The following is a 6433-nucleotide window of genomic DNA, read 5'->3' on the forward strand; positions in this document are numbered from 1 at the left end:
GCGCTTGAATCCCTTCATCCATGAAGAGGCTGGGACATGGTGCTCTTTTTCGTTGTTGCGAGTTGGAAGGCGACTAGTTAACGCTCCTATGTCATATAATGCCAAGTTTCCCTTTTTATTGACAAAACGCTCGCAGTTTGTGCGACATACGTTCGCTATCTGCATCAAACGAGTTTTCATGCCGGCCCACGAGCACTCGTGAGTATCCTTAGACAACGCATTTGGATAGTGAATGCTCAGGCGGTCTGTAGGGCGACAGTTAGGTCATGTATTCGTTGCTTTAAATGCAAGCCGCTACTCCAGACCCAAATGATGGGCAACTTACCCGCAGACCGGCTCCGTGCTCTCCGCCCATTTTCAGTATGTGGCGTTGATTTTTGTGAACCAGTCTATACGACTCTGAAAATTCGTGGAAGGCCCCCTTATAAGTCCTACATAGCGTTATTTGTCTGTTTTGCGTCCAAGGCGGTTCATTTAGAAATTGTCTCCGATTTGACGACTAATTCCTTCTTGTTGGCATTCCAAAGGTTCGTCGGTCGTCGAGGATGTCCGCAACGCGTGAACTGCGACAACGCGACAAATTTCGTCGGAGCAAGTCGCCACTTCAGCGAACTGCGGAGGAAGATAGAGGCGGAAGCGGACGCGATACGCGAATTTGCGTCAAGAAGCGGGTGCGAGATTGCCTTCATACCGCCTCGAGCACCGCACATGGGCGGACTTTGGCAGGCCGGTGTGAAGTCTGCCAAGGGCCTACTCCTACGGGCAGTCGGAAGCGCTCTCCTCACCGCAGATTAGCTGGAGACCGTGCTGGTCGGGATCGAGGCGGTACTCAACTCGCGCCCGCTAGGACCCCTAAGTCCAGACCCAAGCGACTGAGACATGCTGACTCCTGGGCACCTGCTGGCAGGCGGGCCGCTCATCGCACCCCCAGCACCCAGGACCCCGGACCAGGAGGGTCTGAGCTGCTTAAAGCGATGGCGGCCAGGCAAATGTTCTGGCAGCGATGGTCCCGGGAGTATGTGCTGGGATTGCAAATAAGATTCAAGTGGCACCAGGAGGAACCAAACATCAAGGAAGGCGACCTCGTAATCGTCGCCGAGGACAACCTGCCCCCTCAACAGGGGCTCCTCGGAAGGGTGGTCGTTACAACCGCCGGGCAGGACCGAAGGGTCAGAGTGGTCGACCTAAGGACGAGCAGCGGAGCCACGTTCAGGAGGCCAATCCACAAGTTGGCTCTTCTGCCACTGGTTTGAAGCCTTCCAGGCCTTCAACGGGGCCGGTGTATAATACTTGTTATTAGGATCGCATTTTATGAAGTCTAGTGTAAGTTAGGCTAGGGCAAAGCGGGAGCGCAATAAAAGCTCGCTCTCTCGCTCTTGTCGAATTCGCCCCGCTTTGCCACCGTAGGTAAGATAGGCGCAGAAGAAATTGTTTGAATATATGAAGAGAAGTCGAGAAAAATCTATGAAAACGAACGCACGCACTCCTTTTTTTTTCGTCGTCGTAAAATACAAATTTGCAGTCACCCAAGTTTTTCGGTCTCTTTATTTTAGAAAAACTATTCTAAATTTTCAGGAATTAATGATGCAGTATCGAAACTTTAAAGGAATCATTTAGTCACGGCACTTTGTAACGGCGATGCCTTATTGTAAAATTAAACTTATTTTTCGCTGAAATATTTTAAAAGTTAGGCGTATGCCAAATAAATTGTATTCTCTAACGTTTTGATTTTAAAAACCTTTCTTTTTTATCACCCACTTATACAAAAAAGATTCTTTAACGAGCGGGAACGAAATTAACTCTGAATTATGCTCGCACTTGTCATGAGATAGGAGAGTGGAACTTTTCTCCCTCTCTCTCTTTCTTACACACAAGCCCGCCGTTCTGTCTCGCTTCCCTCCGCCAGAGCGAACACATTGCACGAGAAAGAGTGTGTGAGATGGATAGAGAGATCGAGAGAGAATGAGTAAGCGCGTGGAAGGCGATTTGGTCGTTATAATAACGATCCGATCTCATCCACATTTGACAGTCTAGTAAATATGGCGTTCTCTACGATTCTGCGTTAATTGTGAATGCCACAGATTTTTCGTCTTTGTGGGGGCGGACGGGTCCAGGTGTCTGGATATACAATTTGGTTGCTCTAGCTTTCATGGTCTCTGATATCTAGGTGCTCATCAAGGACGCTCATAGGACGAAAAGGCTTTACTGGCGTCCGCACCGCGGCCGGTTGGCGGTACAATGTCCAGAAGACTGCCGGCCGATTGCTAGAGGTCCTCCGCATGTCCGGACCCATGCCCAAGCGGGGCGAGGCTCGCCTTTTCTTCGCGATCGAGCCAGAGCGCATCCCCTATTACTCTGTGGCGGCTGTGGATGGCCTCGGCAAGGAGTGCCTCGGTTGCAATCCCTACGAGGTGCTCGACGAACAGAAGGAGGCGATCCGTCGCTCCGTGTCCGCCGCCTGCCGTATCCTGGCCGAGCTGGACACCGACAGAATCGAAGTTGAAAACTGCGGCCACGCCGAGTCCGCCGCCGAGGGGGCCGCATTGGGCATCTGGCTCTACCAGGAGCTGCGTAACCCACAGAACAGGATTCCAGTGCCGTCGCTGGACTTATACGCAAGAAAAGACGAGGTCTGCGACCTCGAAGGATGGCGCATTGGTCTGCAGAAGGCAGCCGCCCAGAACCTGACGAGACAGCTGCAGGAGATGCCCTCCAACCTCCTCACACCCACAGCTTTTGCGCAGAATGTCGTCGAGGTGCTGTGCAAATCCGGTGTCAATGTGGAGGTCAAGGTCGAGGGCTGGGCCGAGAGCCAGTCAATGCACGCCTTCCTGGCTGTGGGCAAGGCCTCGTGCGAGCCACCCATCTTCCTGGAGCTGAGTTACTACGGCACCTGTGCCGAGGAGCGCCCCATTGTGCTGGTGGGCCAAGGCGTGACTTACGATGCTGGAGGATTGTGCCTGAAAGAGAAACATGAGCTCTTCAATATGCGTGGCGACATGACCGGGGCCGCCGTTGTGGTGGCCTGTTGTCGAGCTGTGGCTGGCCTGCGTTTACCGGTAAGTACTCAGGACAGAAATGATATCTCCTTGAATAATAATGCTGTTCTTAGGTCAACATTCGCGGCCTGATACCTCTTTGTGAAAACGTAGTGGGCTGCAATTCGGTCCGTACTGGGGACATGGTCAAGTCCATGAACGGCAAGACCATCGACATCCAGTGCACCGATCACGAGGATGTACTGGTCCTGGCAGACGCCCTGCTGTATGCGCAAAACTTCTGTCCCAAGTGCATCATTGACGTCGACACCTGCTCGGGCTACATGCGCCAGGCCCTGGATGAGTCGGCTGCGGGGGTCTTTACCAACTCGGAGATCCTGTGGCAGCAGATCAAGCACGCCAGCATGCATACCGGAGATCGTGTGTGGCGCTTCCCATTGTGGGAATATTACAGCAAGGCCGTGCGTGCCGGGGGACGCAGCGATGTGCAGAACTATGGCATTGACGGAGGTGGACGTCCCTGCAAGGCCGCTGCCTTTCTCCGTGAGTTTGTGCCCTGTGGCCAGTGGATGTATATTGTGAGTATTGTGGGGCGCTTTGTTGGGGCGCAAATCTTATGGACTTTCTCCCTCAAAGGATGCCACAAATGTTATGGTGACAAAGGGCTTCGAATACGAGTATCTGCGCAAGGGAATGGCCGGCCGCCCGACCCGAACACTGGTGGAGTTTATTGCTCAGACGATTTGCAAGGATACGGCCCCACGTTTGGCCAAGTAATCAATCTCTAACGGGAATCCAATGTTATATATATTTTTTACTGTGTTTTTTGACGATGCCACACACGAACACAAAATTACACTTGAGCTATGATCACTCTATTTTACATATGTTTTCGCATATAAAACAGAGAAACAGCGCTAGTGTTCGATCTTTTGTTGGGTCCTGGGCTTCCAACTATTGAACATGATAACTAGACACTGTGGATTATTGCTTTGTCAGACTCTACCCGGAATCGGGTATTATATGTAATATCTGTGGTATCACTAAAAGTGAGTGCTACGCCAGGGAGACTGCATGAGTAATCACAACGTTTATGTCAATGGGTGGATAGTTTTGCAGCAGCTTCACATTCGAGGCAAAGTCGTTCTCTAAAATTGCTTCCCTTTGGATTCTATAAATCAGTAAATACATCAGTAAATGCAAATGAATCAGTTCAAAGTCAGCGCATGCTTACTATATCATGGTTCAGCAGATTTTGATGAGAAAATTAAAGCGCTGCTCGTCCGAGAATACCTAATCCCAAATTCGCAGCACATCGGGCAGTGGAAACTCCTGCGAGAGCAGGAGGGTGAGCCACCTGAAGCTGTAGTACTGCGGAGGCAGCTCTTGGCTCTTCAGATGCTATATCTTTAGTCTTCAGCATGTTAGATAGCAGGCCCATCATGAACTTTATACCACCCTCCGCATCGTCCAGAGTCTTGAAGAAGAAGTCGCGTATCTCGCTCATTAGAGCCGTGAAGCAGAAGAAACAGTCTGCCTCCGCGTGGGCGCGGTACGAGAGATCCGGATCCGAGGCCATCACATAGTAGATGGGTCCGACAATCTCATTCATGCCCTGTACGTAACCCAGGCCAGGACGTTCGCCGAGCTGAGCACCGTGGGCACTACCCGTTTGTGAAGCCGGCGCCCGTGCTCGCCTTTACTGTGCACCACAATGTCACAGGGATACTCTGTGGGCTGCTGAAAGAACGAGATGTCGGGACACAGGCGCCTCACATCTTTGCCGATCTGCAGCAGAAATTTGTTGTCATTGAAGAATGTGTTCCAGGCGCTTTCTGGCCCCTCGCTAAGCGGATGATCTTGTAGGCCAACGCCCCTTGAATCAACAGCGACGTCCCCGTCCCCGTCGCCTTCTCCAGCTCCATTGCAGCTGTGTCCCGGGGGGAGTACCAATTCCTCAATGAACTGCTGGTACAGGGCTCGCTTCTGGGCCAGCGTGGTCGTCCAACTGCTGCGTCTTGGTCCCAAGTAGCCCAACAGCAGTTTCCAGCTGAGTGCACGGAAGCTTTGTACATCGGGCACACCTGTGGATTGGATTGGATTCATGTCCATGAATTACTACGCCTATCAGAAGTGTGATATCCCACCATTAAACGTCAGTCTGCGCAGCTCCTTTAGGTCAACCACATCCTGGGCCAGCGCATCATCGAACTCTTTTACACTGAAAGATACAGGGGGGGATAACAATCTTTTGTTCTTAATTCCCGAAAACACGTCACATTTTTGTGTCGTCCATACCGCGCCTTGAAAATGGACATGCTTTGGCTGTATGCGGGCGAGGATCTCGGTATGCTCCATGCAGGGACAGTCGCTTTGCAATGATGTGGACTGGACTTATATTATTGCTTTGTTGTCATCCAGCCAGCTGCATTATTTGCTTTTTCCAATACAGTTTGAAGCAGAAACAATTTTGATATTCCGTCGAATATTTTTAGATATCTAGATCTCTCAGCCCTGCCCACATAATTTTATCCGATTAATGAATCAATTTTCTACTTAACTGTCTTGTTTTAAATACTTGACTTTAATTGTTTTTGCGTCAATTTTGGTTCCTCAACAACAATATATGTATGTAGCTGAAAACCCGAACTTAGCCCTCTTAAGCCCCCTCTATTTAAATAGTTCAAATACTGGAGGTAAATGACGGAAAATATTAACGATTGTCAATTCTTCTTGTAGACTCATGCCATCTTTCCTCTGAACTTAAAAAAAAAAACACTATATCTGTTCAGCCACAGACATGTAAATCGGAGTCGAGCATTACTACTCGCTGCTGCTACCAGATCAACAGCTAAGCTGGGATGGATTGTGGCAGGAAAAGTCAAATCTGCCCACAATTCCTCACCCATTTGTGCAACGGGAGTAAACGAGCTCATGGAAAGATTCTGCACTCTGGACAATCTAGAGACGGAAGACAAACCACGCACTCCAGTGGAAGCACGGTGTGAAGCTCATTTTATAGAAAATCTTCAGACAGCTTCAGACGGCCGTTTTATTGTAAAGCTCCTATTTTCCGAACACCCTTCAGCCCTGGGGGAGTCGTTGGAAACCGCAACAAAAAGATTCCTAGCGTTGGAGCGGCGAAGCTCAACAGAAACTTGGAAGAGTTATGTGGACTTCATGGAAGAGTATGAAGGACTAGGACATATGAAGATTGAGCCAGCATCAAAAGTTCCCAAAAGGCACTACTTCATTCCACATCATTGTGTACTCAAACCTGAGAGCACCACCACAAAGCTTCGGGTAGTATGCGATGCCTCATGCAAATCAACAAGAGGGAAATCTTTGAACGACATTCTGCAGGCTGGACCCACCGTTCAGAGCGAACTTATGTCCATTCTGCTACGATTTCGAATTCATAAGTACGTATTCAC

At 50.0% G+C, this 6433-nt stretch overlaps 2 pseudogenes; one reads left to right on the plus strand and one right to left on the minus strand.

Moving 5' to 3' along the window:
* Positions 1-2190: 2190 nt before the first annotated feature.
* Positions 2191-3886, plus strand: LOC113566959 (annotated as a pseudogene).
* A 169-nt stretch (positions 3887-4055) lies between these two features.
* Positions 4056-5355, minus strand: LOC6604159 (annotated as a pseudogene).
* Between the last annotated feature and the right edge of the window lie 1078 nt (positions 5356-6433).

This window comes from Drosophila persimilis, unplaced genomic scaffold, assembly GCF_003286085.1.
Source record: "Drosophila persimilis strain 14011-0111.01,24,50 unplaced genomic scaffold, DperRS2 tig00001404-arrow-arrow-pilon, whole genome shotgun sequence".
Classification (NCBI taxonomy): domain Eukaryota; kingdom Metazoa; phylum Arthropoda; class Insecta; order Diptera; family Drosophilidae; genus Drosophila; species Drosophila persimilis.